Genomic DNA, 17,842 nt, shown 5'->3' with positions numbered 1-17,842 from the left:
TCATCACTACCATCAGCATTTTCATGGAGGGTCGACTCATTTCTCTCAGGAGTCCGGTAGGAGCCATTATCCTCGACCTCCCACGGCCTTGCCTCCTGGAATTGTCTCCTGGGTTCTTGCTGTACCGGGGAGCTAAGACCTCGTCCTCCCTGCTTCCCTCCCGTTCTCCCTCTTTTGGAATTTAGTTTTCCCTGAGGGGTGCCTGTCCCAGGAAAGATATGCGATATACCTCTAAGGAAGTGGAACTGTCCCTTGGGGGCTTTTAAGACACCAATAACAATTAGAACATATTAGGAAAACTTACAGACTTTTTGCTTATAGCTATTTCTGTCTATAAAAATTGTACTGGCAGCAAAAGTTACTGGCGTGGTTTTGCCATTATCAGTTCTTAGGAGTTTTTCTCAGTTTCACCTTCAAGGCTCCAGCGGGAAAAGCAGTCCAAGTTGGGGTGATTTCTGCCGGATCGGTGTCCTCGCTCAGAGGTTTCACAGGCCCTTTGACTCTCGAGATATGTGTCCACCCTTTCTCCAGGGTCTTGACAGCTGTATGTGTGGTAAGCAGGACTTGATATGGCCCTTCAAATCGGGGAGTAAGAGGAGCATTATTCCATGACTTGATTAGAACCCAATCCCCAGGATTGATGTTATGGGTGCATATTTCTAACGGAGGAGTCTGAGGGAGGTATCCCTTTTTCCTGAGTTGTTCCAGTGTTTTCACAATGGTCTCTAAGTACTTTCGGGAAGCTTCTTCTCCCTCTACATATTGAGCGGTGCTATAAGGGGAGATTAAGAATGGGAGACCAAATAACATTTCATAGGGGGACACTCCAAGATCTGCTCTAGGGCGGGTTCTTATCTGTAGTAGCGCAAGAGGAAGGCACTGTACCCAATCTAGGCCCGTTTCTAGAACTAGTTTTGTGAGGGTGGTTTTGATGGTCTTATTCATTCTCTCGACTCTGCCAGAGCTCTGGGGATGCCACGGGGTATGTAACCTCCATCGAATGCCCAGAGCTTCAGTAATATCATGCAGAATGCGAGCTGTGAAGTGAGGGCCTTGGTCAGAATCGATGTTATTTATTAGCCCATATCGGGGGATAATGTTTTCTAACAGAATTTTTACTACTGTCCCTGAGGTTTCATTGCGAGTGGGGAAAACCTCAGGCCAGTGGGTCAGATGATCTACAATTACTAAAAGGTGTTTATACCCCCTTGCTGGAGGCATCTCTGTAAAGTCAATCTGCACATTTTGGAATGGCCTCTCGGCCAATTCTCTCCCACCCGATATAGGCTTTCTCATTGCCTTCTGATTTACTTTTTGGCACGTTACACAACCCTGAGTGACAGTTCTTGTGATATCATACACCCCTATACACACGTAATTTCTCAGGAAATGATTGCAGAGTCCTTGGGTTCCCCAATGGGTAAGTTGGTGCATTTCAGCTAAAAGTCTCCGTGCTAGGGCCTTACATATAAACTTTCTCCCATCTGGGAGTATTCACTCCCCTTGGGGCCCTTGTTGTAATTTTAAATCCTTCATAGCTTTTTGTTCCCGCTCAGTAAATATTAGTTTCTCCTGCAGGGTATTCTCCTCCCTGTTTGCTTCCACCGCACTAGTTAGTTTCAGGATTTTGATCGACTCCTCTGGGTCTTGAGCTGCTCTTTTTGCCGCTAAATCGGCCGCTCGGTTCCCTCTTACCTCTAAGGAATCACCCTTTTTATGTCCCTTCACGTGCACTACTGCAATTTCTTCGGGCCCTCTCAATGCTTCCAGGAGGGATTGGATCATTTTTCTGTGGGCTAGGTCTTTTCCCTTCGAATTCAAATAACCCCTTTCCTCCCAAATTTTGCCAAAGGTGTGGACTATACCAAAAGCATAGCGGGAATCAGTAAAAATGGTTCCACACTTCTTGTCTAGGAGCTCTAACCCTCTTTTTAGGGCATATATTTCACATAGCTGTGCCGACCAATGTGCTGGCAATCTCCCTTTCTCTAGGACTTCCAGATCTTCCTTACCAGATACCTGTACTATCGCATATCCTGACTTCCGTGTCCCATCTACAACCCTTGATGACCCGTCACTGAAATATATTTCTCCTTGTTCCAGGGGTATATCACTCAAATCTGCCCTTACTTTTGTCTGCAGACTAATCGCTTCCACACAATGATGTTCAAAACCCGAGGCCGGTTCTCCTGACAAAAACTGGGCAGGGTTTATTAACTTGGTGGTCGTTAGCTCCAGATGATCTGAGTTCATTAACATGATCTCATATTTTAGTATTCGGGTATCTGAGAGCCACTTATGTGCCCCTTGGCTAAGAGTCCCCTTGATGTCATGGGGGGTATATACCTTGATTTTTCCCTGGAATGTCAGCTTTTGAGCTTCCTCTACAATAAGGGCGGTGGCCGCAATGGCCTGAAGGCAAGTGGGCCATCCCCAAGCTACGGGATCTAAGAGTTTGGACAAATAAGCAATGGGCTTTTTAAAACCGGCCCACTCCTGAGCTAACACCCCATGTGCTACCCCTTCTTCAGTATTAACAAACAGATGGAATTCCTTCTTCAGATCTGGCAGTCCCAGAACCTGTGCCGAAATTAGTGCTTGCCGGAGCTCCTCTAACCTCCCATCATCTTCTTCAGTCCATTTTACTGGGTCCGGAAGAACTAGCTTCTCATATAAAAATTTAACTTTCTGGCTATAACTGTCTATCCATAATTTGCAGTAGCCAAATAGACCTAATAATTTCCTGATGTCTCTTTTTGTTTTTGGGGCTGGAAGGGATATAATTCCTGATATCCTTTCAGGATTCAGTTTCTTGTAGCCCGGTCCAATCATGTGTCCCAGGTATATTACCTGGGGTTCCATAAACTGCAATTTATTTCTCGATACTTTTAGTCCAATTTCTCCTAGATAGTTTAATAACTTGACGCTAGTTCTTCGGACCTGCTCTTGATCTTCTCCAGAGACCAGAAGGTCATCTACGTATTGTAGTATCTGCACTCCTTCCCCTGGGGTAAATGTCTCCAATATCTTTTCTAAAGCCTGGCCAAAGAGGTTGGGTGACTCACAAAAGCCCTGTGGCAACCTAGTCCACCTTAACTGCATTCTCCTATTTCCTTCGATGTTTTCCCACTGAAAGGCAAACCAATCTCGACATTCTGGGGCTAATGGGCAGGCCCAGAAAGCATCTTTTAGATCCACAACTGTGAACCAGGCATGGCAGTAAGGGATTTTACTCAGAAGGGTGTACGGATCTGGCACGGTAGGGTGTTTTGCGATAGTCCTCTTGTTAACTTCTCTAAGATCTTGTACCAAACGATATTTTCCTTCACCCTTTCGAATTGCCAAAATTGGGGTATTGTGTGGTGACATACACTGCTCCAGAATTCCTTCACTTAACAGGGATTGAACGATGGGCTCCAAACCCCTTCTACTTTCCAGCGATAGTGGATACTGTCTGACCTGTATGGGAGGTCCCTCAGTCATTTGAACCCTCAAGGGGGGAATGTCTAGTTTTCCATACTTCCCCGTCTCAGCCCAGACTCTCTGATCTATCTCTCCCAAATCCACTTCGGTTAACTTAAACATTCTTACTATCATTTTACCTCCCTGTGGAATAATCCCAATTCCCAGTTGGACTTGGAGGTGCCTCCCCAACAGGTTAGTATCTAAATCCGGGAGATAAACTAGGTCCACTTGACTTATTTGAGAGTTTCCTTTTACCGGTACTTTTTCTAAGACTGGTGCCAAGAAGGGTCTGTTTTCTGCCCCTACAAGCTCACAGGTCTTATCCCCGATCTTCATTCCGCATGGAACTTTATTTATACTAGATCGATCTGCCCCAGTGTCAACCAAAAATTCAAACTCTTGAAATTGGGGACCCACTTCCAAAGTTATCAAGGGCTCAATAGGATGGTACATGGGGTCCCCTACAACATAGAGCCCCTGACACCCCTAATCTTCCCCTCTTAATACTCTCTCCAGAGCTTCTTGTTCTTTCATCATAGCCTCATCACGGGCGGCCTTTCCACACTCTCTCTTGAAATGTCCACTCTCTCCACAGTAATAGCACTTTAAATCCTCAGGTCGTCTAGGTTTTATACGCCCATGTGCTACAGAAACTTTGTGTCCTCCGGGTGGATTCGAACTTCCCATTCCTCCTGCTATTTCCTTTCTTATCCCTACACTTTCCCTCGCCACTGCCACCATCATACGTGCCTTATTCCTCGTCTTTTCTTCCTCCCTACGCAAATACACTTTCAAAGCCTCCTTCAACAACTCATTAATCCCTTTCTCTTGCCAGTCCTCCAACTTTTCTAGTTTCCTTCTAATATCTGGCCATGCCTTGGACACAAACTGAACCTTTAACAGCACTTGGCCTTCCCGACTTTCAGGATCTATGGTGGAATATTGTTGGAAGCTCCTTTTTAATCTACCTAACCAAGCCGCGGGAGTCTCATCCTTCTCTTGGCAACAATCGAATGCCAACTTCGAGTTAGTTCCTTTGGGTACGGCTTCTCTAATTCCCCTGATCATTAATGTCCGGTATTCCTCCATGTTTCGTCTGTCCTGCTCTCTATTGGGGTCCCAGCCGGGATCATTGGCTGGTAACTTGCAATCTGCAGTGACTCCGGTCTGATTTTCTCGATCCCAGATCTTTATTGCCGCTGCCCGGACTAACTTCACCTCCTCAGGACTAAACAATATTCTTAAAATGGAGGTGAGCTCTCCCCAGGTGTAAATGTTGGGGCCCAGAAATTGGTCAATTTGCTGCGATACCCCAACTGGGTCCTCTACCAAGCTACTTAGTTCCTTCTTAAAACTTCTCACTTCTGAAGAGGTTAGAGGTGCATTCACATATCCTATTCCCCCGAGGACTCCCCCCATTGGTACCTCTCTCAGAGGGAATAGTCTATCGGTCCGCAGGGCCCGAGATCGAGTGTTGCAATACGGGCCCTCATCTAAAGTCTCTCTTTGGGTTTCATTACGGACTTGAGAGGATGAGGGTTCCCCTGGTCCAGTTTTATCATTTACTAAAAACTGGGGTTTCTCCCACTGTAGAGGAGGCTTAGGGACCACTTTCAGTGAGGGGGACTGAGACATCTGTGTGGTCGATTCCGCTAACGGATGCCCAGGATGAGCTGAAGAACTCGGGGTATATGGAGGAAGGACTGGAGGAGAAACTGGGACCTGGTACGGGGAAGCTTGGGACTGGTCCCTAGGAGCTAGGGGGACAGAAGTTAAGGGAGTGGTAGGTGGTGGAGGTAAAGGATGGGGAACATGGGAAGGGGGAGAGAATATTGGGACAAAAGTTAGAGCAAGGGGCGTCTGGGGAGCGGAGGGAGTCGCCTGAGATGGTGTAGCAGGTACCGACTGGGTGGATTGGGACGGTGAAAAGTTGGGTGAAGAAGAGGCATGGACTAGAAGTGGGACCGGAGGGTGAGACAGCGGTATGGGGGTAGGGTCCGGAGGAGGAGGTAGTGGAATAGGATTTTGGGGTCGCAAGGGAGGTTCCGGAGCAAGAGGAGGAGGCAGATGGTCCAGGGGGTCCCAGGGTTTACCTTTTTCCTCCCTTTCCCCCTCTACTCCCTCCTTATGCTCTTTCAACTTACACATTTTTGCTGGCTTCATACCAGATCTTTCCCGTCCCCAGCAGTCTGCATACACAAGTTGGTCCCTATCCGGTTCGGGCTGGCTACTTAAGCTCTCCTTTAACCGAGTACACATCCAAACATCTGCCGACCCGAACCATGGCCATTCAACACCTAATTTTGGCCATACTTCCATACAAAAATAAATCATCTTGATCTTATCCAAGTCCCGCGTTGACTCATCCACTTCCCAATTATCTAGCATTCTCCCGAGGGGGCTATTCGGGGGAATGCTCTTGACCTTCTTTACCTTCTTTCTGCGGGAATACTTCTTGCTACTACACTGACCCATCTTTAACAGAAAAATCTAACGTGCCCCTACCCGAACGTAAAGCAACTGACGGGCAACACAAACGAGACCAAACTTATTCTTCTTACAACTGATTTTCAACGAAACACTTCTACCTCCTGAGGCCTATCACCGACCTATCCACAGAAACCAAAAACCCGCAGTTTCCCTTCCTTCTGGGTCCTGGCCTAGAGGCTGGGTCCTAGCGGAGATCCCGGGGCCTACCCTGGCCCCTACTCCCTCCCCGCACCTCTCTTAAGGCCTTTCCCCCCCAAGGAAACTGCCTGAACTTAATAAAACCTAGGGGTTCCTTCCCACACCTTTTTCCTCAGGCTGGGTCCCAGTGGCTACCCCTAGGGCCGGGAAGTTTTTGGAGTGGGGTCCAACGGGCTAATCCCTCCCCCAGTCCGCAACCCCCCTTCCCAGAAACCCAGAGCCCGATCCCAGCGGGGTCAGCGCTACCCCCTTTCGGCCACTCCTGGGTCCTGACCTAGAGGCCAGGTCCTAGTGGAGGTCTCAGGGGCCCACCCTGGCCCCTACTCCCTCCCCACACCTCCCGTGAGGCTCGGTCTTAGCGGGGGCCCGGGGTCCTCCCTCCCTCCACCTCACAACTTCCTCAGGGCAGCCACCCAGCTAACCCTGGAGGGAGACGTCTCACTCGCCTCTCTGGACCCTGAACCGGGCCTCTTTCGCTTCCCCCCGTTCCCGGCCGGCCCCCTCGCGGGAGTCCGGAACCGCAGTACTAGAGGGTCCCAACGCTTCAGGGGTCCGAGCTGCCGGCCCCTGTCTCATGCACTCACACACTCGCTCGCCTCCCGTATCCCGCCGCCAGAGGGTCTTACCAGTCCGGTGCTCTTCGGTCGTCGACTCCTCCCTGTAGGCTGTCCTCGTCGTCCGGACGTGGCCAGCTGTCCCACGAAGCTTCGAGGAGGGTGGCCAGTCCTCTCCGGTCCTCATAGGCGTGGCCGATCCCGGACGAGCCCCCAATTGATGTAAATAAAATGGCCAGGAGACCTTGTGCTCCTTTCTTGACAGGCCTTTATTATAAGGAAAACCTATGGGGGTGGGGGCTCGGGGTTCGCGACGCCGCCGCTGCTCCCAGTTGAGTCGACGTCCCAGAGGAGGGGTAGACGATCCTGTCAGCTGCGGCAGAATCGGAGTCTGCGCCCTCACGGGTTACGTCCCGAGACTCGTTCGTAGCTCGCTGGTCTAGGGGTCTCTTCGTACTCTTGCTCCTTCAAGCTTACAGCGATCACCTTCGGAGTTCCTAAGAGTCCTCTCCAGTCCTCTGAAGGTTTCCTTGCAGGTAGGTGTAGATCATTCGGTCATCCCTGTTCTCGGCTCGTTGTCTGAGTCCATTTTGTCGTACATCAGAGTCTAGTAATTAATAGTCAGTGCCTGCTTGGCCCTCTGGGAGGTCGGAGGCCTCCTCTGGGAGTGGTTTCCTGGGAGCAGCTTTGGAAATGCCCGACGCAGTGGAAAAGGGGACCGAACATGCTTTAAACTACTAAAAACAGCAAACCCGGTAAGTAGAATGTCTTCCATAAGGGGGATTTTAACAAAGCATTCATAACAGGAGAGGGGTACAGAGACTCAGGGAGTTTACTGGGGGATACACTCCGGGTATAGGGGTAAATACATAGGGGGGGAGATTAACCAGGGGCTTCCAAACTGTGAGGAGATAAAACAGGCAAAAGATTAGACATTAAATTTCATCTATAACAAGAACCATAGACACCGCTGCAGCTTCAGGCCCAAAAAGTGAAAACACCAGCGAATTGAGGAGAGCAGACTGGGAGGGTGGGGCTGCATAACCTGAAGGTATAATTGGACAATTAACCCCAATATGGAAATGAACCAAATCTTAAAAAAGTGTGTAAACACGTGACCTGGCGTCCATCCTGGGTGTACCCTCAGCCAGGCCCTTGTACTGCCCAGGTGAATCCTTTGAAGGCCTTTTTAATAAATCCCCACTTTACTCCTGTAACACTGTCCAGCCTCTGCTCTAGGTGGCCTCTCAAGGCATCAAGGCCTGGCTGGCTGGGCCACCTGGGGGCCACCTGACAGGTCCAGCTGACCTTGGCATGTCCAGGGCTGCTGCTCATCTGCCCCTGGAGCACTGGGGCTCGGTGCTCTCCTTCCTGTGGAAAGAACTGTCCTTCTCCTCCAGGTGCCCATGGCCAAAATTTGGATTCCTCTTAGTTTGCTTCTATGCAAAGATTGTTCCCAGATGAAATCTGCCAGGACAGACAGGGCTGGCTGGCTTGGCCACCCAGGGGCCACCTCTCATCTTCCTGTGAAACACTGGGACCCTGTGCTTTTCTTTCTTATGGGAAAAAAGCACCTTTCACAACCAGGCACCCATGGCCAAAGTTGGGAATCTGCCTCCAGGATTCCCTATATCCAGGGATTTCTCCCAGGTGAAAGCTTCCAGGAGACAAGTCTGGCTGGCCTTGGTCTCCAAAGAGATGATTTTTATCTGCCTTTGAAACACTGGGGCTTTGTGCTTTCCTTTCTGATGAAAAGAACTCTTCTTCCTGCCCAGGTGCCCATGGCCAGAACTGAGATTCCACCTTCAAAATTCTGAATATCCAAGGATTTCCCCCAGATGAAAGGTCCAGGAGAGACAGGTCTGGCTCTCTTGGCCTATGGTGACCACCTCTCATCTTCTTCCAAAACACCTGGGCTCCGCGCTTTTCTTTCCTATGGGAAAAACCATCCATCTCGACCAAATGCCCATGGCCAAAGTTTGGAATCCTCCTCCAGAATTCCCTAGGTCCAAGGATTTCTCAGTGACAAAAGCTGCCAGGACAAACAGGTCTGGCTGGCTCGGCCTCCCAGGAGCCTTCTCTCTCTGCTTCTGCCCCTGCAACACGGGGGCTCTGGGCTTTCCTTCCTATGGAAAAGAACCATCCTTCTTAACAATGCAGAAATGGCCGAAATTGGGGTTCCACCTCCCAAATTCCCTATATCCAAGGGTTGCTTTCAGACAAAAAAATACCAGAACAGAGAGGTCTGGCTGCCCTTGGCCTCTGATGGTCATCTTTCATCTGCCCCTGAAACACTGGTGTTCCATCCTTGCCTTCCTATGGAAAAGAACTGTCCTTCACCTCCAGGCAGCCATGTCTGAAACTGGGATTCCACCTCTAAAATTCCCTATATCCAAGGAGAAAATCTGCCAGCACCACCTGATCTGGCTGCCCTTGGCTTCTGGTGGCTGTGGCTCATCTGCCCCTGCAGCACTGGGGCTGGGTTGTTCCCTTCCTGTGGAGACCATGGTGGCACGGTGAGGACCTGGTGGAACCATGGAGTCCATTGGGACTTTGGGGCCATGGTGACACCGCGGGGCTCCATGGAACCCAGAGACCACCATGACTCTGTGGGGCCTTGTGGAACCATGGAGACCATTCCGACCCTTCAGGGCCTCATGTCACCAAGGGGGATTGTGACACCTCAGGGCCTCCTGGAAGCAAGGGACCATTATGACACTGTGGGGCTCCATGGAATGAGGGGAACAGGGAACAGGTCTGGCAGGCTTGGCCTCCCAGGGGCCACCTGACAGGTCTGGCTGATCTTGGAATGTCAAGGGCTGCTTCTCATCTGCCCATGAACCACTGGGGCTCCGTGCTTTCCTTGCTATGGAAAAGAACTGTCCCTCTTTTTCGACACCCATGGACAAAATTGGTACTTCCCCTCAAAAATTTCCTGTATGCAAGGGTATCTGCCAGAAAAAAACCTGCCAGCTCTGGCTGGCCTTGGCCTCTGATGGTCGCATCTCAGTTGCCTCAGAAGCACTGGGGCTCTGTGCCTTCCTTCCTGCAGAAAAGAACTGACCCTCTTGTCCCGGGGCCATGGCAGGAACTGGAATTTGGCTGCCAATATTCCATCTATCCTAGGATTGCTCCCAGACAAAAGCTGCCAGGACAGACAGTTCTGCCTGGCCTTGACCTCTGGTGATGTTAGCAGAATGTTTTCATTTGCAAACACCTTGGAGAGGGCCCAGAGATCTCCCGAGCTGGGTTTTGCAGGCCTCAAGAACATAACCCATGTATGGAGGCTGATATGCCTGGGCTCAGTTGTGAAGACACTGAGGACAGATCAGGAGTGGCCTGGCAGGGCTTCAAGGGTGGATGTGGAAATGGTGGAGCTTTTCTCCATAGTGGGAATCAGGCAGGGAGAGAAATTATGCCACAAATGCAGCTGGGGAAGTCCAGACTGGACACAGGAGGAGAAAGGAATTTCCCTCCCAGGGCAGGGCTGTGGTGCAACACGTCCCCAGCAGGAGCCTGGAGCAGCCCAAGGCTTTGTGTGTCCAGGCAGGGGCAGCAGGAGGCAGAGCTGCCAGCAAAGGAAGGGCCAGCGAGGTGGGGCAGCCGGGGGTGACAACAGCCTGCAGGGACAGAGGCGCAGGGCAGGGACACCGTGGGACAGCCTGGGCTGCAGAGGGCTCAGGGATGTGCAGCAGCTGCAAGGCCCTGACAGAGCCAACTTGTGCAGCCCTTTGGCCATGGCTGCTGGCCCTGGGCCTGAGGCCACCAGGGGACAAGTGACCCTTGCAGCCCTGGGGCCTCAGTGCCTCCTTGTCCCTGCTCAGCAGCCTGGCAGGGGCCGCCCCATGGTCCTGCCCTTGGCACTGCACATCCCCACATGCCAGTGCCCATCCCGGGAAGAGCCCTGAGCAAGGAGGGAGGGACAGGATCTGCCTTGCCAGGGGCTGGGGCTCAGGCCTGGGCCCTTTGCATTCCTGAAACACATCCAGGTTTGCTCAGCACCAGAGCCACCTTCCCCTTGCTTGTCCCCAGCTGTCATCAGTGCCTCCAGTGTTCTGCTCTGACTGGAACCTGGGGACACTTTCTCAGTGTCCCTAACAGGGATCTCTTCAAAGTTCAAGAAACTTCAATGTTTCAATGTAACTGAGATCTTGAGAATTTTGTGACATCACTGAGGGGGATGTGACATCACAGAGCTGGCTGTGATGTCCCAGAGGAGGGTGTGAGGCCATAGAGCAGACTCTGCCATCATCGAGGGTGGCTCTGTGGCATCAGAGAGTGTTGTAACATCATAGAGCAGGTTGTGACATCACAGAACACACTGTGACTTCACACAGTGACTTTGTGACATCACAGTCTTCTGTGACAGCACAGCACTGTTGTATGGCATCACAGGGTGACATCATAGAGTTGGCTCTGTGACATCACAGAGGCTGTGTGACAGCACAGACTGGGCTTTGTGACATCACAGGGGCTGTGTGAGGTCTCTGGGGAGGTCACTCTGCCCCAGTCCCTTCCCAGTCCCCCCAGAGAAGTCCAACTCTGCTCATGCACAGCGGGGTCCCCTGTCCCCCCCGGGTCCCCCCACCCCCGGTGCCGCAGCCTCCCCCAGAGGATGTTCCACGAGATAGACCCCAGAGCCTGACACGGGGACGGGGGCCGGGGCTGTGGGGGTGGGACAGGGGGACAGGGACCCCCCGGCAGCGTCCCCGTGTCCCCCAGGGCCAGAGCCTCAGCCAGGGCTCCTTCACCCTGTGACCAACAAGGGCTTGGGAGCGCTGAAAAAATCCCCAGCAAAAACCAAATTTAATATTAAAGTGACAGCAGCACAAAGTTCCTTGGCAAGAGTCACTCTGCTCCTGACTGGACACTTCAGGCACAGCAAGGAAACAAAGCAACAACAAAACCAAACAAAATCCAGGCAATCAAACCAGAAATGAATCGAGAACTGTCACTGTGTGTGTGTGTGTGTGTGTGTGTAGGACAAAAGGGCAGTGAGAGCAAGGATAAAAGGAATATGGCCTAAAAGCTTAACAGAGTTCAAACTTAATAGGACTTAACTTACACCTTAACCTTAAATGATAGCTTCACAGTCACAATTTAGCAAAAGAAAAGAGCTTAACAGTATTTAACCTAACTTATAACCTACAACTTAGCAATTTAACAGAGGAATAACATTTAAAAATATTTAACTCATAAAACTTAGCAAAAGGACAACTCTTAGAAGCATTTCACTTAACTTAGACCTTGTGATTTAACCTCACTTACAGGCTTGACTGGCTCAGCTGTCCAAGGCACTCCAAGCCCTCATGGAGCAGCATTTCTGCCACATTTCCCCAGCACAGGCACTCCTGTGTGCACACAGACACAGAGAGTCAGTGCAAGTCACCTGTGAGAAATTCCCCTGAGGGCAGGGAAATGCTCCCTGGGGATGCTTTGGCATCTCCCCAGCAGGGAAGGGTTGAGCCCGGAGGAGTGGGGGGATCAGCCCAGGCTCCCTCGTTGTTGGGGATCCCCGAGTGCAGCAAACGGGAGAGTTCCCGGCTCGGAGAGGCCCCACTCAGAGGGAGTCGCTGGCCCAGGAGAGCTCCAAGGGCTCCTTTTGGAGCGCTGTTTGTAGGGCCCCAAGAGAGGGGCTGCAGTCCCAGCCATGTTTCATCCTGGCTGCACTTGGCATCAGCAGCTTTCTTTGGCAGGGTGAGAACAGGGATGTTGTGCCACTGAGGGAACACAAACAGTTCCCAGGGCTGCTCCTAAAGCAGCCAGGAGCGGGCTGGGCAGCAGCAGTGCCTGGAGCAGAGCGTGTTTGTGCTGAGCTCCAGAGGAGCTGAGCCCAGGGGCTGCTGGCCAAGGCCGAGGCCAGCGAGCATTTCTCATCTGGCAGGGCGGCCTGAGAAGGGGAGAGGGGAATGCACCAGCACAGGAACCATGGAACCAAGGGACCATTGTGACACTGTGGGGCACCATGGAACCAAGGGACCATTGTGACACTGTGGGGCCTGTGGGACCAAGGGACCATTGTGACACTGTGTGACTCCATGGAATGTCGGGATCATTGAGACACTGAGTGGCCCCACCAAACCAAGGATCCATTGTGATACCACAGGGCCTCAGGGAACCGTGGAGACCATTATGACTCTTTGGGGTGTCATGGGACTAAGAGACCATTGTGACATGGCAAGACCCCAGGGAGCCACAGGTCCATTGTGACATTGGAAGGCCTCATGGAGTCATGGAGACACCATTAAGAGACTTCACAGCCTCATGGAACCAAGGAGACCATTGTGACACTGAGGCAACTCATGGAATCATGGAGACCATTGGGACACTATGAGGACCCACGGAATAATCAAAGCATTGGGACACTGTGCGGCCTCATGGCACCAGTGAAACCACTGTGACCCCGGGGGTCCCCACAGAACCAAGAGGACCATTGTGACACTGTGGGGCCTCGTGAAACCAAGAGGCCTTTGTGGCACTGCAGGGCTGCAGGGAACCAAAGGTCCATTGTGACACTGCAGGGCCTCGTGTCATCAGTGTTCCATTGTGACCCTGTGGAGCCAAAGGAGACCATTGTGACATCACAAACCCCCAGGGCCCAAAGGTCCATTGTAGGGCTCATGGAACAGAGGAGTCCTGTGACATTGTGGGGCTTCAAGGAACCATGGAGACCATTGTGACACTTGAGGGTCTCATGGAACAAAGGGAACACGGAACAGGTCTGGCTGGTTTGGCCTCCAGGGACTGCCTGACAGCTTGGCACCTGCAGGGTCTCTTCTCATCTGCTATTGAAGCACTGGGGCTCGGGGCCTTCCTTCCAATGGAAAAGAACTCTCCTTCTCCTCTAGGCACACATGGCCAGAATTGGGATTTCACCTCCATTTCCTTATATCCAGGGATTGTTCCCATGGGAATATTGCCAGGATATATCTGGCTGGCAGTCATTTCATAAGGATCACTGTTTATCTGTCCGTGAAAGACTGGGGAAGGCTCCATGCTTTCCCTCCTATGGGAAAGAACTATCCTGCTTCTCCAGGTGCCCATGGGTGAAACTGGGATTCTGTCTCCAAAATTCTCTATATCCAAAGGGTGCCTCCAGAGAAAATCTGCCATTCCTGACAAGTCTGGCTGGCCTTGGCCTAAAGAGGCTCTCACCTGCCTTCCAAACAGTGCGCCTCTGTGCTTTCCTTCCTATGGAAAATAATTGTCCTTCTCCTGCAGGTGCCAATGGTCATATTGGGATTTCACCTCCAACACTGCCTGTTGTGACAGACTGAAGGAGATTGTTGGCTGGAAACATTTCATGTGTGGGGAAGAAGGGGCAGGTCCAGCCTTGCCCTGCCCTGGAACCCCAGCACTGCCCTGCCCCAGAACCCCAATCCCCCCAGAGCCTCTATCCCAGCCCAGCAGTGTCTGCCAGTCCCTGGCACAGCACAGGCAATGCTCCACAGCCACCTCTGGAGCCCCAGCCCAGCTCCTGAGTGACCAAATGACCCCAAGTCCCACCTGGGGGAAGGCCCAGGAAGACCAAGGGGTATTTAAGGCTGACCACAAGGCAAGCACACATCTTGACCCTACCTCCTCTTGGAATTTCTGTCTGAACACCACTGGAATCCAGGAGCTGGTAGCTCTGTGTGTACTTCTCTAAATATTTTTTGTCTTTCCCTCTTTCTGTGTATTCTTCAAATTCCCTCTTCTTGCAAATGTTGATTAACTTATATTTGAACAGGCTTAGAGTTTGTGAAGTTGAATGGGGCAAGATAATGCTTGAAATACATAATTTGTTGATTGAATGTCCTATTAAATATTTTGTAAAAGTTTGACTGATTTTCTAAATTAACTAGTAAAGGCTGTTTTGTTGTTTAGAGCTCCTGAGAATCTCTTGTTGGTATTTCTGCAGTACATCCAACTCAGAGGACACAAATTATTGTCATTCCTTTTAAATGTCTCCGTGAGAGAGTTTTTTAGTGGATGGGGGTCAGGGCTTGTGTGTCCTGCTTGGCACAGCCCAGGCAGGGCTTTCACAGCCCCATCCCACACTCCATGTCCCAGCTGGAGCCGCTGGTGCCTCTGAGTTCTGCTGCCCCAGCCCCATGGACGCTCTCCTTGTCTGCCCATTCCCCCAGGGTCTCTGGGCAGGGATGGCCTCAGTGGGGGCTGCTGACATCCTCAGCAACTTGGAGGCTGCTGCTGAATTTTACTGCTCCAGAGGCTTCTTCAGCCTTCAGCTCTTCAGTTCAGGAATTCAGTGCCCCAGGGCTCATTAACATTCAGAACACCTTAACAAGCCAAGCCTCTGGGAATAATTTAATATTTCAAATCCTTTGTGGTTGGTTAGACAGATTTCAGAAGCCTGTTCCAAGTGAATACAATACATTTAAAAAGACAGTGAGAAAAAAAATTTTTAAGTCCTCTTAAGGTTTTTTTTTCCTGTTAATTCACTGATACATGCAGTCTCCAATTGACATTGAATCCAAGTACCTCCCCAGGCAGTTGGAATAGATATGAAAATCAAGACCCTTTATGGCTGACAATCCATCAGACTCTGTCCCTACCCCCACCCCACCATTTCCCCTATCCAAGCCCTGGCACTCAGAGCAGCCTTGTGCAAATGTGAGCTCCCTCCAGCCCAGGCTGCACCTGCAGGTTTCAGCTCCTGGGCTCCAACTCCCACCTGCTTTCCTTGGAGAAGGAGCTGCCCCAGACACAGAGGGATGTTCATTTCTTGCCAGCCAACAAAGCCAAGGGAAGCCACGGCTCCATCAAATGCAAAAGTCATTCTTCTCCCTGGGTCTGCCCTGCCCCTGATCCCCACAGCCTGTCCTGTTTCCTTCATCCCTGCATTGCCAGGGACTTGCTGGGACAAGCGAGCTCTGCTCTGTCTATGGATCGAGGTCCAAGTTCCACCACTGGAGTGGGAACCACAACTCATCAGGTTTGTGTCCTTTCGGGGTCAGGAACTGGTGAGACTCAGAGACGCAGAAAGTTTCTCTTCATGGCCAACAGACCATACTTGAACAGGACACAATTTAATAACAATCACGCTCTTCCCTGAGCTATGTGCAACATCCCAGCAGTGTCTGATGAGTCCACCATCCACAAGTGATTTCCATACTAAATCTGATTTTAGACAAATGTGGTTCTCTGATAGATATAAACACAATTAAGTTCTTGAATCAGGATGCTCATCCTGGAGTGGGGGCAAAACATCTCAAACAATTCCTGATTTGCAAAGCTGTCAGTGTTGGATGGCGAAGCGAGGTCAGGCTGCTTTTGGTGTTGGGGAAATGCTGAAACCAGCCTGACTCATTTAATCTCCTCCTGGCCTGGCTGATCTCCCCTCTTTGCCCTTCAACCCATTCCTTTTGTCTCCCACCAGGCCCCTGGTGAAAAGCCTGGCTCTGTGTTCTCCATCCCCTCCTCGCTGGCACTGCCAGGCTGGGATGAGGAGCCCCTCAGCCTTCCCTGCTCTGGGCTGGACAAGCCCAGCTCCCTCAGCCTCTGCTCACAGCCCAAAGGCTCCAGTCCCACCTTGGAGGCCCTTCCCTAAGCCTGCTCCAGCTGCCAGACATCTTTTCTGCCCTGGGGAACCCAACCCAGGCCACAGGCACCTGGATAATCCACGTCCTTGATGTCCTGGTCACACAGCCCTGGCCCCTTGTCCCCACGTCAGGCTGTGGGGTATATCCTGTGGATCATCCTTGGGTGGAGGCTGTGGCTCCAGGGGGACCGGGGGGATACCGGGGGACAGGGACCACACTGGGCATGAACAGCATTGGACTTGTGTCTAGGTTCGACAAGACAGGAATCTGCAAAGGAGGGCTAAAGCCTCCTGTGCAATGGAGAAGGTAAACCTCCTCCCTCTGAATTTCTAGGAGTTTTAAATCAAAAGGCTCTCAGGCAAAGATATGGGAATGGGAGTAACAATTCTTTACTAGGAGAAAACTAGACAACAATTTAAAAAAAAGCAAATGCAATCGGTACAAACAAAACCAGTGAAAAAATCCAGAACCTGAGGATTCGGGGTGCCAGTTGCAGTCCTGCTGGGACGATTGCTCCCCTTGCAGTGATTGATGAATTGCAGCTGCAGTGGTGATCTTTAGAAGGGTATAGTTTTCCTCTGAAGATCTGGTGGCAGTGGGGCCGGTCTTCCTCTGCACCAGGGTTGCCTCCGAGCTCCGCCGCCGTCGCCTCAGCGCGCTCCGGCTGCTTCGCTGCGAGTGCCGCCAAGGAGAGCTGCTTCTCTGGCAATCCCCCAAAGTAAAGAGCTGCTCTGTCCCCAAAAAGGTACCCCCTTATATCCAATAAAAGAGTGCTTGGCTTCCCCCTCTGAGTGGAACATCTCACAATAGGATGGTGTTATGTTACCAGCCTTGCATTGAATCAGTTAATGGCCCACTAACAAACCATTACCTCTTAGGAGCAAAACCGGTTCTTGGAAAAGATAACAAACCTGCCCAACAGGTTTGCCTTCAACAGATGGCAAATAGAATACAAGCTTATCTTACAACCCAGGACAACTTGTTGGGAGAATCTGTGAGGGGGAGCTGGGGTGGAGTGACCAACCCAGTGAGCTCACAGAGCCCTTCTGGGATGTCACACAGCCCCTCTGGGATGTCACAGACTGCTCTGTGATGTCACAGATGAAGTCTATGATGCTGTAGCTTCTCAATGACCTCATATAACCCACCCTGTGATGTCATAGATCACTCTGTGAACTCATGTTACCAGATGATAAATTGTCTCCACCAGGTGAGCTGACACCTGGAGCTTGTTCTCCAAAACCCCAGGCCTATGGAAACCACACAATGCCCACTGTGGGAGAAGGGGAACTGGAAGTTCACCAGCCTCAGTGTCCTGCCAGCTCAGCCCGGCCCACGGGAACATTGGGGTTCACGACCACCAGGGACCACCAGAGAGAACCCCAGGACAGAAGAACACATGGGTAAAGGGGAGGGGAAATATGTTAATGATTCTGGGGAAATTATTATCAGATGTGTGTTTAGTCGAGCACAATCAATGAATATGTGTGCATAATACAGAATACGAACAGAAACTTTCCTGTACTCAGCATGCTCGGCTTTGGGAGGAGCTATCCCCTGTGCATCCAGCTGAATAAAGAATGCTGCTTCTTA

This window comes from Lonchura striata, chromosome 35, assembly GCF_050655825.1.
Source record: "Lonchura striata isolate lonStrDom1 chromosome 35, ASM5065582v1, whole genome shotgun sequence".
Lineage (NCBI taxonomy): Eukaryota > Metazoa > Chordata > Aves > Passeriformes > Estrildidae > Lonchura > Lonchura striata.
The sequence above is the reverse complement of the archived record's forward strand: the minus strand, read 5'-3'. Positions refer to the sequence as shown.